A 17399-nucleotide genomic window follows, 5' to 3' on the forward strand; every position below is an offset into this window, starting at 1 on the left:
CCCACAACCTTGTTGTATCAGGACAATGCTCTAACCAACTAAGCTACCCAGCCAAGGCCTTAAAATTGCTTTTCAATTTAAAAAATTCAAGTTTTACCATTTCCCACCTCAAAGAGATTGGTATGTCGTAGACCCTCAGTGATGGCCTATTGAATATGTGTGAATATGGAAAGGCCCCAACCGCTATCCTCATCATGAAAGATGAATGGCAGGGCTGATTTTCAAGAGCCAAATGCTGAAGTTATAAGACCAATTCCCCACAGAGGGACTGATTTGTTTGCATTCCAACAGAGAAAGAAAGAGTCTTCGCAGAATGCAGTGATGAAAAGCTCCTGGTTCAGATCTGTGCCTTTGGCTGCAACATGTACGTTGATTACTCAAGAATTAATTTATAAAGGAACCCTTTCAAGTCATTCCAAATATGGTTCCATCTCTAACCTCATAGTTGCTTATATCATGGGATACTTTACTGGAAAGCTTTCTTACGTGAAAACTTGCCAAGAGAAGTTCAAGAATCTTGAGACTTTCCCTCTTGGAGAAGGTTTACCATCAGGTTTACCATCAGTACAGGCAAAATGATTTTTACCACTTGGGCACTATTCTCAAAGTCAAAATATAACTGAAATGTGAGTGATCATTAATCTTCTGTGATATCCCCAGCAGAAGACAACATGAAAAAAAAAAAAGATGTTTTCTCACCCTGGCTGGGTAGCTCAGTTGGTTGGAGCTTCAAACCATATACCAAAAGGTTGAGGGTTTGATTCCTAGTTGAGGCATGTACAAGAGGCAACTAATCAATGTTTCTCTTTCTCTCTCTCTCCTTCCTTCCCTTCCTTTCTCTCTAAAATCAACAAAAAATATCCTCAGCTGAGGATTAAAAAAATTAAAAGAGGTGTTTCCTCACTCTGGCCAGTTTTTCTCAGTGGTCAGAGCATCAGCTCTCAGACTGAAGGGTCTCAGGTGCAATTTCCAGTCAAGGGCACATACCTGGGTTGCAGGTTTGATCCCTGACCCCAGTCAGGGCGAGAGTGGAAGAGAATCAATGTTTCTCTCTTTCTCTCTCTCACTCTTTCTTCCTTACTTCCACTCTCTCTAAAAATCAATGGAAAAAGTATCATCAGGTGAGGATTAACAACAACAACAAAAAGAGCTTGGCTGGTGTGGCTCAGTGGCTTGAGCATCATCTCATGGACTAAGAGGTCCCGGTTTGATTCCCAGTCAGGACACATGCCCAGATTACAGGCTTGATCCCCAGTAGGGGACATGCAGGAGGAAATCGTTTGATGTTTTGTACTCATATCAATGTTTCTATTTCTCTCTCCCTTCCTCTCTCTCTCTAAAAAAATCAATAAAAACATATTTAAAAAATAATAAAAGTTAACAAAAGAGAAATGTTTCCTCATTATGAGCCAATTGCATTTTTAGTGTTTCTATGAATGAATCTACTCCCACTTGAATCTACAGATGATATTGTCCAATGACCTGATCCCAACTTTGAAGAAAATCCTAAAAGAAAAGTATTATATATGAAGAATTAAGGAATAAGAAAGAGTCATATGAAGTAACTTTAGCACATAAGACTGACCCCTCAGTCAGGCCTATGCAGTAAAGAATGCCTGAAAAAAAAGTCAAAGTAAATAAATATGATGCCTGGGAAGAGTGAAACACTGCATCATTGGACCTAAGGAATTTCAATATCCAACTTCATCTAGGTGGTCATGAATGTCTGCATGCTTTGAGCTCGGCATCAGTCTTCATAAACACATTTAAAACTAGAACCTGGTTATTCGTGGTTTGGCTTATTAAAATAATGTTTAAAAAACACAAATTTTAATGTAAATATTGTGTGAATATATTCACCTTGGGAAACTATATGAATGATGGTATTATATAATGATCATATACAGTTTGTGAAATTTAAGTTACAGGACAAGGATACTCTCTTATAAAACCATCGAGAGATTGTAATGCTCTAGAATCAGCATACATGAAAATAAACGATATCTGCATGTTGAACTGGGATAGATGTAGGGAGCAAAGTAATTTTAAGTGTTAAGCTTTACATAAAAAATTATTTAAAAGTCTTGCCAGTAGGGGAAAAATTCAAATTTGATGACTATAGTAGGTATTATTCTATTATATGATACCACTTTTTATTTATGGAATCCAATAAAGATGTTATTGTTACCTATATTTTCTTGTTAGTCTGCTCTTTTGCTTCTTTTTTCTTAGAGACCATGTGCTGCCAAAGATTGTGATTTTCACCCTGGCAGGTTTTGCTCAGTGGTTAGAGCATCAGCCCGCGGTCCACAGAGGCTCGGGTTCAGTTCCCGCTAAGGGCAAGTACTTTGGTTGCAGTTGGTCCCCGGCCCTGGTTAGGTCGTAGGGGTGGCAGTCACTCGATGTGTCCCTTTCACGTCGATGTTTCTCTCTCTTCCTCTCTCTCCCTCCCGCTCTATCTGAATAAAAAAGTGGAAAAATGTCCTTGGGTGACGATTCAAAAAAAAAATTGTGGGAGGAGAAAAAATGGCGAGAGAAAACTTCCCTAATTTGGTGAAGGAAGAAGGCATTCAAGTTCAAGAAGCACAGAGAGTCCCGAGTAAGAAGAACCCAAACAGGCCCACACCAAGACACATAGTAATTAAAATGCCACAAATTAAAGACAAAGAGAGAATCCTAAAAGCAGCAAGAGATAAGCAACAGGTTACCTACAAAGGGAACCCCATAAGGCTCTTAGCTGACTTCTCACAAGAAACACTTCAGGCCAGAAGAGAATGGCACGAAGTAATCAAAGTCATGAAAAATAAGAATCTGAATCCAAGACTACTCTACCCAGCAAGGCTATCATTCAAAATAGAAGGCCAAATAAAGAGCTTCCCAGACAAAAAAAGGCTAAGGGAATACATTAGCACCAAACCAGCACTGCAAGAAATGTTAAAAGGACTGCTGTAATTAGCAGTAGAAATGGGAAGAAAAATAGAACCACACTAAACAAAAATGGCAATAAATAAGTACATATCAATAATCACCTTAAACGTAAATGGATCGAATGCTCCCATAAAAAGACACAGAGTAGCTGATTGGATAAGAAAGCATGACTCATCTATATGTTGTTTACAAGAGACCCACCTCTCAACAAAAGACTCACATAGGTTGAAAGTGAAGGGATGGAAAAAAATTTTCCAAGCAAATGGAAAGCAAAAAAAAGCTGGGGTAACAATTCTCATATCTGATAAAATAGATTTCAAAATGAAGACCATAACTAGAGACAAAGAAGGCCACTACATAATATTGAAAGGATCTATCCAACAGGAAGATATAACCTTGATAAACATATATGCACCCAATATAGGAGCACCAAAATATATTAAAAATCTTCTGGAGGACTTCCAAGGAGAAATCGACAACAATACAATCATAGCAGGGGACTTCAACACCCTGTTGAGAGCACTGGATAGGTCCTCTAGGCAAAAAATTAGCAAGGAAACAGAGACTCTAAATGAAGCACTAGACCAAATGGATGTAATAGATATCTACAGAGAATTACACCCCAAAACTACAGAACACACATTCTTCTCAAGTGCACATGGGACATTCTCAAAGATAGACCACATGATAGGACACAAACTAAATCTCTACAAGTTCAAGAATATTGAAATCATATCAAGCATCTTCTCAGATCACAATGGCATGAAACTAGAAATCAATTGCAACAAGAACATGCAAAGACATTTCAACACATGGAGGCTAAATAGCATGTTATTAAACAATGAATGGGTCACCGAGGAGATCAAGGAAGAAATTAAAAACTTCCTGGAAACCAATGAAAATGAACACACAACAACACAAAATCTATGGGATGCAGCGAAAGCAGTTCTGAGAGGGAAGTTCATAGCACTACAGGCCTACCTCAAAAAACAAGAAAAATTTCTAATTGACTGTCTAACCTCACAACGTAAAGAATTAGAAAGCAAACAAAAAGAAAACCCCAGAGCAAGTAGAAGGAAGGAAATAGTAAAGATCAGAGCAGAAATAAATGACATAGAGACCAAAAAAACAATTCAATGGATCAATGAAACAAAGAGCTGGTTTTTTGAAAAGATAAACAAGATTGATGGACCCTTAGCTAGACTCACCAAGAAACAAAGAAAGAGAACCCAAATACACAAAATCAGAAATGAAAGAGGAGAAGTAACAACCAACACCACGGAAATACAAAAGATCGTTAACAACTACTATGAACAACTATATGGCAACAAATTTGACAATCTAAGCGAAATGGACAAATTTCTAGAAACACACAGTCTCCCAAAACTATTCCTGGAAGAGATAGAAAACGTGAACAGACCAATAACAACTAAGGAAATTGAAGAGGTAATCAAGACTCTCCCAGCAAACAAAAGCCCAGGCCCAGATGGTTTCACGGGGAGTTTTACCGAACATTCAAAAAAGAACTAACACCCATTCTCCTCAAACTATTTCAAAAAATTCAAGAAGAAGGAAGACTTCCAAACACGTTCTATGAGGCCAGCATAATTCTAATTCCAAAACCAGAAAAAGACACTACGAAGAAAGAAAACTACAGGCCAATATCCCTGATGAACATAGACGCCAAAATCCTGAACAAAATATTAGCAAATCGGATCCAGAAATACATCAAAAAAATTATTCACCATGACCAAGTGGGATTCATTCCAGGAATGCAAGGCTGCTACAATATTCGCAAATCAATAAACGTGATACACCACATAAACAAAATGAAGAATAAAAACCACATGATCATATCAATAGATGCTGAAAAAGCAATAGACAAAATCCAGCATCCATTTCTGATAAAAACGCTCAGCAATGTAGGAATAGAGGGATCATATCGCGACATAATAAAGGCCATATATGAAAGACCTACAGCCAACATCATACTCAATGGACAGAAAGTAAAAACATTTCCATTAAGAACAGGAACAAGACAGGGATGTCCACTTTCGCCACTCTTATTTAACATTGCACTGGAAGTCTTAGCCACAGCAATCAGACATGAAGAAAAAATAAAAGGGATCCAAATTGGAAAGGAGGAAGTGAAACTGTCATTATTTGCAGATGACATGATATTATACATAGAAAACCCTAAAGACTCCATCAAAAATCTACTAGACTTAATAAATGAATTTGGCAAAGTAGCAGGATACAAAATTAATGTCAAGAAATCGACGGCATTCTTGTACACCAATGATGAACTCACAGAAAGAGAAACTGAAAAAACAATCCCATTTACCATCGTGCCAAAAAAATTAAGATACCTAGGAATAAACTTAACCAAAGAAGTAAAGGACCTATTTGCAGAAAACTACACGTCATTTAAAAAAGAAATAGAGGAAGATATAAAAAAGTGGAAGCACATACCCTGTTCATGGATTGGAAGAATAAACATCATTAAAATATCCATACTACCCAAAGCAATCTATAGATTCAATGCAATCCCCATCAAAATACCAACGACATATTTCATAGAACTAGAACAAATACTTCAAAAGTTTATATGGAACCAAAAAAGACCCCGAATAGCCACAGCAATCTTGAAAAAAAAAAAGAACAAAGTAGGTGGGATCACAATACCAGATATCAGGTTATACTACAAAGCGACTGTAACCAAAACAGCCTGGCACTGGCACAAGAACAGGCATATAGACCAGTGGAACAGAACTGAAAACCCAGAAATGGACCCAAGGCAATACGCTCAATTAATATTTGACAAAGGTGGCAAGAGCATACAGTGGAGTAAAGACAGCCTCTTTAATAAATGGTGTTGGGAAAATTGGACAGCCACATGCAAAAAAATGAAACTAGACCATCAACTTACACCATACACAAAAATAAACTCAAAATGGATAAAAGACTTAAATGTGACCCGTGAATCCATAAAAATTCTAGAAGAAAATGTAGGCAACAAAATTTCGGACATCATACGGAGCAGAATTTTCACTGATACATCACCTAAGGCAACAGAAATAAAGGAGAAAATGAACACATGGGACTACATCAAACTAAAAAGCTTCTACACAGCAAAAGAAACAATCATCAAAATGGAAAGGCAACCCACTGTATGGGAGAACATCATTGCCAATGATGTATCAGATAAGGGGTTAATTTCCAATATATATAGAGTGCTCATCCAACTCCACAAAAGGAAGACTAAGAACCCAATTAAAAAATGGGCAGAGGAGCTGAATAGACACCTCTCCATACAGGACATACAAATGGCCAAAAGACGTATGAAGAAATGCTCAACATCACTAATCATCAGAGAGATGCAAATTAAAACAACAATGAGGTATCACCTCACACCTGTCAGAATGGCCGCCATCAACAAATCATCAAACAACAAGTGTTGGCGAGGGTGTGGAGAAAAGGGGACTCTACTACACTGCTGGTGGGAATGCAGACTGGTGCAGCCACTATGGAAAACAATATGGTGCTACCTCAAAAAATTAAAAATTGAACTTCCATTTGACCCAGTGATCCCACTGCTGGGAATATACCCTAAGAAGCCTGATACACCAATCAGGAAGAATATATGTACCCCCATGTTCATAGCAGCACTATTTACAATAGCTAAGATCTGGAAACAGCCCAAGTGTCCACCAGTAGACGAATGGATAAAAAAGCTGTGGTACATATACACAATGGAGTACTATGCAGCGGTAAGAAAGAAAGATCTCTTATCCTTTGAGACGACATGGAGGGACCTGAAAAGTATTATCCTAAGTGAAAGAAGCCAAGCAGAAAAAGACAAATACCACATGATCTCACTTATATACGGAATATAACGAACATAACAGTCTGAGGAATACAGTAGACCCAGAAACATGGAAGTAGGGCACAGACTGACATCCCTCAGAAGAGGGGGTGAGGGGTGGGAAGAGATAAACCACAGAATTTATATGCATGTATGCATGACCAATGGACATGGACAACTAAGCCGGGGATGGGGCGGAGGTGGGGTGGGGTGGGGGGTGCCAATGGGGTAAAAAGGTAAAATATCTGTAATAAAAAAATAAATAAAAAATTCATATAAAATAAAAAAAATAAAAAATAAATAAATAAAATATTTTTTAAAAAATTGTGATTTACAAACAGTTCCTAATCCCATATGTAAAATACCTTAATAAAGTGATACAACTTTCCTTTTCAAACAAAAATTATATGCTAAAGATGTTAGCAGTGATATTATCCCTGAATGGTAGGGGTCAGAAATGATTATTTAATACTCTTTGTCATACTTTTTTATGTAAATATTTTGTAAAAATAATCAAGTTAATATTTTTTTTAAAAGCAATTTTCTTTAAAAAAAAGATATTTTAAATTATTTAGGAAAAATATTTTAAGTAGAATGGCAGATGATTAGCATGGAAATAAGAAATGTGAGGTTGCTCTTTCCAGCTGGCATCAAGCCAGGGGCATCTCTTGGGACAACTGGCACAAGCTCAGTAAGACCCAGGGCAAGAGAAAGTCCTACCACAAGAAGCAAAACTATGAGCTGGGATACCATGTTGCCAGCAGTAAGCTTGGCCTGCACCGCTTACACACAGTCCACGTGCAGGGGAAGCAACAAGAAGTACTGTGCGCCCTGGCCAGTTTGGCTCAGTGGTTAGAGCGTTGGCCTGCAGTCCCGAGAGACCTGTGTTCAGTTCCCGCTAAGGGCATGTACCTCAGTTGCAGTTTGTCCCCAGCCCTGGTTGGTCGTGCGGGTGGCAGCCACTCGATGTGTCCCTTTCATATCGATGTTTCTCTCTCTCTCTCTGTTCCTTTCTCTCCCTCCTACTCTATCTGTACAAAAAATGGAAAAATGTCCTCGGGTGAGGATAAAAAAAAAGAGGAGCTGCCTGGGGCTCCAGCCCCATCAGCCTCCCTGAGCTTCAATTCCCGCTGGTTTTTCCAGCCAGAAGTTATGGGGACTTCTCTTCCTGGCACTGGAACCCTGAGCAGGGTGCCTGGTGTGGGACGGGGACCCCTCAGTCCTCAGGGAGGACCTTCCCAGCCGAGGTATCCTCCTGATTTTTATCTGCCACCGGTGGGTGTGGGACCAACCCATCCGCCTCCACCCCTCCTACCAGTCTGGAGGTGGCTGCTGCTTTAATTTTGTAGTTGTAGGACTTCCATTCAGATTGATTTCAGGCGGTTTTGAATTATGGTTGTTCTGTAGTTTAGTTGTAACTTTGATGTGGTTGTGGGAGGACGCAATACTGCGTTTACCTACGCCGCCATCTTGACCGGAAGTCCCTAAATAATTTAAGATAAATTTCATGTCTATAATATGTATAGAACTTGTTTGAAATTGTGGTACTGCCTCAGCTTCCTATTCTCTAAAATGCTTGCTGTATTTACCTCACCAGGATGATTGTGAGGTTAAATTTGATATTAGAATTAGTGTGAAAAGTACCCACAATTGTGAAGTGTTACTTTTTTTACTATTATTTAACAAGCAGTAGTACTTCCCTTAATAAAAATTTCAGTGCATATCCTACAACCTCCAAAGCATTTTTTTCTATAAGAGAATCCTGTTGAAAACTTTTTTTTTAATAGTTATCTTTTGTAATTTCTCAGTATTTCCTCACCCCCTGCTTTATTACTTCTTTGGGACAAAAACATAGACTTATTAATTCATCATTGAACTTTTTTTAATATCTCTAATGGGCCAGGCAAAGTGTCAGACCTCTAAGGATACAATGAGACAGATGCATAAACAGATAATTATGATATGTGGGGTAAATACAATAACAGAGTGATATGCTTAGGATATTATGGGAGTGTGGAGAACTGGCACCCAAGGGCAATATGCAAAGTTAGGAAAGGCTATCCTGAGGGGAAAAATATAAATGTAATAAGTCAGTAATATTTTTGGCTGCAAGGAATAGAATCCCTAAGGATGGTTGAAGCTGTAAGACTATTTGTTGCTCACTTTAAAAGTCCAGAGACAAATAGGTATGCACAGAGTTGTTCTAACAATTGGATGTCATCAAGAACAGGATTTTGCCCTGGCCAGTTTGACTCAGCGATTAGAGTGTCAGCCCACGGAGCAATGAATCAAGGGCTCGATTCCGGTCAAGGGCATGTACCTTGGTGGCAATTCGTCCCCAGCCCTGGTTGGGGTCATGCGGGAGGCAGCCACTCTATGTGTCCCTTTCACAATGATCTCTCTCTCTCTCTCTCTCTCTCTCTCTCTTCCTCTTTCTTTCCCTCCCACTCTATCTGAACAAAAATGGAAAAATGTCCTCGGGTGAGGATTAAAAAATAAGGGGGGGGGGGTTACTTATCTCTTTCCTCTGTAATTCTTGGTGTATTATCTTTTTGTCCTGTGGGTATTACCTCAGTGTTGCCAAAGATGGCAGTAACTCCAAGCATCATATAATACATCAAGGCAGAAAGAGAAATTTTAGTTCTAGTCACCCCTGTTGGAAACAGGAAGAAAGGGAACTGGGGAGAGGGAGGTTTTGTTTAATATAGTTTTTGTTTTTTAGGAAATAAAGTAAAAGCAGCAATACACTATTGGCCCTGGATCTTTACACATATTGTTCCTTCTGCCTCACATCCATGGTCTCTTGAACCTTTCCCATGTATTGTGTCTCAGTGCCTAGTTATAGTACCTGGCTCACAGTATGTAGTCAGTAAATATTCTTGAAAGGAAAGCAGGCAGAGCAAAAGTAGACAGTTGAATGCAAGCAAGTAATCTCCCCAAAATGTATTGTCTAAAATCAAAGGAGTTAAATAATGAGGCCATTATAACACAGAATGATAAATAAGCCCTGGCCAGTGTGGTTCAGTTGGATGGGCATTGTTTCATGCACTGAAAAGTTGCTGGTTTGAGTCCCGGTCAGGGCAGATACCTAGGTTTTAGGCCCAGACTCTGGTAAGGGCGTACAGGAGGCAGGCAATTGATGTTCTGCTCTCACATCAATGTTTCTCTCTCTCCCTCTCTATCTTTCTCTCTAAAAATCAATTTAAAAACTTAAAAAAAAATCCAGAATAATAAGTGCTAAAATATTGTTAATTACCAGATGCATTGAAAGCATATAGAAGTTAGAGAAGATGGCTCAGAAAGTGTGATTGTTTAAACTGAGACCTAAAGGACAGTAGAACTAACTAAACCCAGAGGGAAAGAAAATTTCTTGGTTTGTACTTTAATTGCCACAAAGTAAAGCAAATATAATACTCTTGGGGGAGGAAGGACCTTGAAGAGATTATAGTGAAAATAAAAGGGGGGAGTATGGTAAATAGTAACTGATCATATAGTGCCCATTATTACTAATTTAAGATTTCTTAAAATTGATATTTTCTATGTTCTATTTTAGTGAAAAACAGCAAAAATCCAGGACTTCACTTTTCTTATAATGTCCTAAATTTTGTTCACTCTTTTCAGCATCTCTCACTCTGAAAGTTTTCAGGCATCTAACTCATAATACATATTTTGCAATAGCATGTCAAAATGGAGGTTTTGGCAAAACATAATAGAAGAGTTGTCATATTAAATACAGGGTGCCTAGTTAAATTTGAATTTTAAAAATGAATGATTTTTAAGTATAAGAATACAATTGCATGGACAAATTTTATTTGGTACTAAATACTAAATAGTACTAAATCATTTTTTGCTTATCTGAAATTCAAATTTAACTGGGTGTCCTATATTTTTATTTGCCAAATTTCAGAAAGAAGTGCTAGACTAGGATTTACAAAGTAATTGACTCTTAATCTTCTAACTCATTCTGAGAGTGTGAAATTAAGGAGAAGAGGATTTTGAAAGCACTCTTACTTCTCCTCTACTCCAAGAGTTAACACAGGCCCCTGCATTTTGAAGGTCCAATAGACTGGGGCCTCATTCATACCTAAAAAAAGTTAAGGCAATTGACTGATTGGCTAGTTGCCTCTAATGGCAGAAACAAAGAAGAGGCTGCTGCTGCATTGGGATAAGCTTCAACCTCAGAGTTTATCTGGACAAAGAAAGCTCAAGTGTCTCCTGTAGATTGGTTGTGGGCCACACACACACATATACCCAAGAGAGATGGCATGGGGTTGTCATGAATTCTATCCAGGAAGGCTGCCTAATATGCAAACACACCTCAACAGAAAGATGCTGGAGAACATAATGTAAACAACCAGTTCAAATAGAAATGTATTTGCCAAGATCAAGAAATCAGGAGATGTGCCCTGGCTGGTGTGGCTAATTGGTCGGAGCATTGTCCCACACATTAAAAGGTTGTGGCGACTTCCGGTCAAGATGGCAGCATAGGTAAATGTGGTATTTTCCTCCTCCCACAACCACATCAAAATTACAACAAAACTATAGCATAATCATTATTCAGAATTGCCTGAAAGAGAGCTGAATGGAAGTCCTACAACTACAAAATTAAAGAAGTAGCCACATTGAGACTGGTAGGAGGGGCAGAGGCCTGAAGAGGCTGGTCCCACACCCATGTGTGGCGGATAAAAATCAGGAAGGATACCTAGGCTGTGAAGGTCCTCCCTGATGAGTGAGGGGTCCCCGTCCCACACCAGGCCCCCAGCTCAGGGTTTCAGTGCCAGGAAGAGAAATCCCCATCACTTCGGGCTATAAAACCCAGTGGGAACTAAGGCTGAGGGAAGTGGAAGCTGCTGGAGCCCCAGGCAGATCCTCTTAAAAGGCCCGGGCATGGACTTACTCGGACTTGCTCCCTCTAAGCTCAGAGGGGAGGCAACTTGAAAGGCACTAGAGACATACAGGGAAGAACTGAGCTGTTTGGCCTCCACACAAGGTCTGGAGAGGTAACTTTCTCTCAGACAGAAGTGCTGGCAGAGGCTGATGTTCCTTTAGTGAGCCCTTCCCAGGGATGGCAGGGGGTGGCAGACGACCATATCTGAGACTCCAGCAACCTAGCTCTAACTGTTTGCCCTACCCTGGTGATTCCCTGAGGCCCTGCTCCACCCAACTTTCAGGCCCACCCAAGCTGTTTCCAAAGGCTTTACCATAGGATTGGCCTGTCTTGGATCGTGCTTCAGAGTTTCCTAAAATCTTTCCAACAAACAGCATCTGGTCTCAGTGAGCCCCATACCTCTCGATAAGTGGCCTCAGGTCAGGCACAAGAAGCAGTCAGCCTCGGTTCACAACCTGGCTCTTCCTGGGCAAATCCAAGTCCAGCACAAGAAGCAGCCATCTGCAGATCCTTTGTAGCTTATGTCGGGTGACCCCAGGTAGAACACAGGCAGTGGCTGACCTTGCCCCAGAGCCAGCACACCCAGTGGACAGCTTCAGACCACATTGAAGCACCACCACCCAACCACCACCACAAGTGACACACTCAGTCAGTGGACTCAGTGGGTACCAGAGCCCTGATGAAGTACGTCTTGCTCTGTGTTGGGCCCCTACTCCACTGATTCTTCAAGGAAGTCAGAGGCCAGTGGTCAGTGGGCACAGCCAGTCCTTGCAACTGATCAGCCTGAGTGAATCCCTCCCATTGACTTGCCAACAGCAGTCAAGACTCAATTACATCAGAGGGGTATACAGTCCACACTATGAGTGCACCTTGACGGCCCAGCTGGGCTGATCAGGGAGGCTGTGCCTCTGGATCCTACAGGACACCTACAACAATAGGCCACTCTATGAAGCCTAGGAGACATAGCACTCTACCTAATATGTAGAAACAATCACAGGGAAGCCACAAAAATGAGGAGACAAAGAAACATGTCCCAAATGAAAGAAAATAACAAAACTTCCGGAAAAGAACTAAACAAAATGGAAATAAGCAATCAATCAGATGCAGAGTTCAAAACACTGGTAATAAGGTTGCTCAAGGAACTTATTGAGACATTCAAGGAACTTAGTGAGACCTTCAACGAACTTAAGGAGACCTCCAAGGAACTTAGTGAGAACATCAACCACATAAAAAAGGACCAGTCAGAAATGAAGGATGCACTAATGAAATAAAGAATAATTTAGCCCTGGCCAGTTTGGCTCAGCAGTTAGAGCGTCGGCCTGCGGTCCGGAGAGACCCGGGTTCGGTTCCTGCTAAGGGCACGTACTTCGGTTGCAGTTTGTCCCCGGCCCTGGTTGGTCGTGCGGGTGGCAGCCACTCGATGTGTCCCTTCACGTCGATGTTTCTCTCTCTCTCTCCCTTCCTCTCTCTCCCTCCCATTCTATCTGTACAAAAAGTGGAAAAATATCCTCGGGTGAGGATAAAAAAAAAAAAAAAAGAAGAATTTAAAAGAATCAATAGTAGAGCAGGTAAAGCCAAGAAGCAATCCATCGACTTGGAATATAAAAAAGCAAAAAACACCCGATCAGAGCAGCAAAAAGTATAAAGAATCCAAAAACATGAGGATAGTGTACGGAGCCTCTGGGACAACTTCAAGTGTACCAACATTTGCACCATGGGGGTGCCAGAAGGAGAAGAGAGAGAGCAAGAAAATGAAAACCTATTTGAAAAAAAGAATGACAGAAAACTTCCCTAACTTGATGAAGGAAACAGACACACAAGTCCAGGAAGCACAGGGAATCCCAAACAAGATGAACCCAAAGAGGTCCACACCAAGACACATCATTATCAAAATGCCAAAGGTTAAAGACAAAGAGACAATCTTAAAAGCAGCAAGAGAAAAGCAGTTTGTTACCTACAAAGGAGCCCCCCCCAAGACTGTCAGCTGATTTCTCAAAAGAAACTTTGCAGGCCAGAAAGGAGATATTCAAGGTGGCAAGAGATATTCAAGGTGATGAAAAGCAAGGACATACAACCAAGATTACTCTATCCTGCAAAGCTATCATTTAGAATCAATGGACATAACAAGAGTTTCCCAGACAAGAAAAAGCTAAAGGTGTTCATCACCACCAAACCAGTATTATATGAAATGTTGAAGGGTCTTCTTGAAGGAGAAGAAGAATAAAAATATGAACAATAAAATGGCAATTGATACATATCTACCAACAATTGAATCTACAAACAAAATGAGCAAGCAGAACAGAAACAGACTCATAGATACAGAGAACTTTTTGTTGCTTGCCAGTTGGGCGGGGCTGGAGGGAAGGGTGAAAAAAGATGAAGGGATGAAGAAGTACAAATTGGTTTTTAGACTGATGAACCTCAAAAGGAAGGGAGAAGGGATGGTTGGATGAGATAAACCAAAGAACTTATATGCATATATGCATAACCAATGGACACTGACAATAGTGTGGGGAAGGCAGGAGTGGGGCAGGATTGGGAGGAGGAGGTCAATGGGGAATAAAACGTGGGACATCTGTAATACATTCAACAGTAAAGATGAGTTTAAAAAAAAAGAAAAGAAAGGTTGTGGGTTTGATTCCTCGTCAGGGTACATACCTAGGTTGTGGGTTCAATCTCTGGTCGGGGCATGTACAGGAAGGCAACCAACAGATGTTTCTCACATTAATGCCTCTCTCTCTCACTCCCCCCTTCTCTAAAATCAATAAGCATGTCCTCGGGTGAAGATTAAAAAAAAAATCAGCAGATGAGAGATCTCCAAGAATTTCACCTAAAGTACCCTATATAACAACCAGCTTTAAAAATCTGCCACATCATCCTGGCTGGTGTGGCTCAGTGGCTGAGCATCAATTCATGCACCAAGAGGTTGCCAGTTCCATTCCCAGTCAGGGCATATGCCCAGGTTGTGGGCCTGATCCCCAGTGCGGGGCATGCCGGAGGTAGGTAATCAATGTTCTCTCTCATCGATATCTCTATCTCTCTCCCTTTTTCTTCCTTTCTCTCTGAAATCAAAAAAGAAAAATTATTTAAAAAATCTGCCACATCCAGGAAGCAATGATGTTAGAAATGCAACAGTAATAGTTCATAAGAAGTCATCTGTTCCCCTCTCTCCTCCCTTCCTAGAGCTCTAATCCCTAAGGTGTCCCATAGAAGCAAGCTGAAAAAGAAGGAACAGAAGCCCTAGGTCATAAAAGAGAAAAGAAGCTATTCACGTCCTCCTTCGCTAACCGTAAGTTATAATAGTCTAAGATGAAAGAGATGAGAAGCCTCAACCTTAAAACAAAATTAAGGTTTTAATTATACATGGTTCTGGACATTTTAATTACTGACCAGATAAACTTATATTACTAAAAAGCTACCAGAAATGTCATGAAACCACCTATGTTTTTATCCAGAGTCAGGGTAAGAACTAGCATCACTGAATAAATGTAAAGAGATGTACAGTCACTTTGGAAAACAGCTTGGCAGTTTCTTATAAAGTTAAACATACATTTATCATACAACCCAGCAATCCCAGTCCTAGATATTAATACAAGAGAAATAAAAACTTACATTCACCCCAAAATCTGTATATGAATTTTTATAGGTAGTTTTATTCATTAATTGCCTCAAACTGGAAACAACTTAAATGTCCTTTACCTGGTAAATGGATAAACAAATGTGGTACAGCCATACAGTAGAATAATACTAGTCAGTAAATAAAAAAGAATGAGTTACTGATGCAGTAACATGGATGAATCTCACATGAATTATGGTAAGTGAAAAAAGCCAGATGCAAAGATTACATATTGTACTTTGATTTATATGACATTCTGGAAAAGGTAAAAGTACAGGGACAGCAAGTTTAGTGGTTGCCATAACTACACACTTGTCAAGACTCAGAACTATACACTAAAGAGAATGAATTTTAGATCCATGGGTGAATTGAAGTGTATTTTTAATTTCTTTTATGTATTTTTAAATTTTATTTATTTATTTTGGTACTGAGTGAGGTTTTCTTTTTAAATTCTCACCCGAGGATAATTTTCTATTTATTTTCAGATAGAGTGGGAGGGAGAGAGATTGAGAGAGAGAGAAACATAGATGTAAGAGAGACACATCAACTAGTTGCCTCCCACACGACCCCGACCAGGCCCGGGGACGAACTGCAACCGAGGTACGTGCCCTTGACTGGAATTGAACCCACAACTCATTGGTCCAGGGGCTGATGCTCTAAACGCTGAGACAAACCAGCCAGGGTCTCAGTGACATTTTTAATAAAAACTTTAAAAAACAAACTGTAATGGGATGGACTGCTCATTACGAAACTATTTTCCTTTGGTAAACAGTGGCTCAATTATTTTTAAAATTAAACCACAGGACTATGAATACCTAAATAAATATGCCCTACACAATTAAAAAAAAAAGGATGAAAAATTTTTTTGAACTTTGAAAAACAAGATTTATTACTGACAGGTCCTGGAGGGTAGTGGTACCTGGTCCAGGGCTGCACATCGGGAGGGAGAGGGGGAGAGAAACCGGGGGGTGGGGGTGGGGGGGCGGGTCTTAAGAGGATAAATTTTACTGTGTATACATTATACAAAAAAAAAAAAAATCTATGAAATAAAAAATCTCTGAGAGCTCCTTGATTCTGAGTCCTTCTAAACAGTAAACTGAAAATAGGGTCTAACTAAATTTGTAGGATTTAGCATGAGTAAGAAGTGATTAATTAGTTAGTTGAAGCTAGATATGAAATGGAGATAAGGGAGACATAATTTTTTTAAAAATGTATATACATCATGTCCCAAGTGCTATAGTTATTAAATTAGCAATGCCATCCTTCAGAAGAACCTAAGTTAATAATTTAATCACTCCAAAATATGTAAGGGAAAATGGGAGACAAAAGTAAAGTTGCTTTCTAATTATAACTATAATTTATGAGTCATGCTTGTTCAACTGAATGGTTATATTTGATTTGGTAACTTTTTTCATGAATGCTTGTGCTCATGATATATGAGTTTATATTTTATACATTATATAGTAATATTTTTGCTATTATTTTACTATATTATAGAATTTTAAATGTCTTATTTAATGGTATCTGCCACCTAAACACATTTGTGAGTTAACACTACTTTTTAGCTCAGGACTTGAATTTCACCAGAATAAATCAGATTACCCCTATAAACTATTTCAGGTTACAAGAGTTCAATTTTCTAAATTCTTAGTCTAGAACATTAAATAATTCTCTGTCTTAGAAGAGGTAATGCAGACTCCAAAACTCTTCACTTCCACTTGAATGATTTCCAATGGTTTAAATGAGAATCTGGTTTAACAGAATTTGGAAACGTGGATCCATGTCACTCACCTTCCCTCTTCTTCAGTGTATTCTGGGATATAAGCACTTAATTTACCTCAAATTGGGCCTAGATATGACAACTGACTTGAAGGTATGTTACTGAACCATGAGATAGACAAAAGCATTCTACTGTGGTCTTTCTGGTACTTTCAATAATAAAGGATGGAATTCAAAGTAGACTTATCTAGTGTTAGATTAGGTTTTGTAGTATTGAGATAGGCTAGTAAGCCAGGACAAGTGGAATAGGGGTATTATAACTGGTTTCTTTGTTTATTTTATATTATTCCAGAGTGACATCTGCAGGCCTCTGGAAAGAAACA

The 17399-nt window shown here is 39.4% G+C and overlaps 1 pseudogene; it reads left to right on the forward strand.

Annotated features, from left to right (window-relative positions):
- Positions 1 to 201: 201 nt before the first annotated feature.
- Positions 202 to 1663, forward strand: LOC118624636 (annotated as a pseudogene).
- The last annotated feature ends 15736 nt before the right edge of the window (positions 1664 to 17399 follow it).

Source organism: Molossus molossus, unplaced genomic scaffold (assembly GCF_014108415.1).
Source record: "Molossus molossus isolate mMolMol1 unplaced genomic scaffold, mMolMol1.p scaffold_m16_p_10, whole genome shotgun sequence".
NCBI classification, from domain to species: domain Eukaryota; kingdom Metazoa; phylum Chordata; class Mammalia; order Chiroptera; family Molossidae; genus Molossus; species Molossus molossus.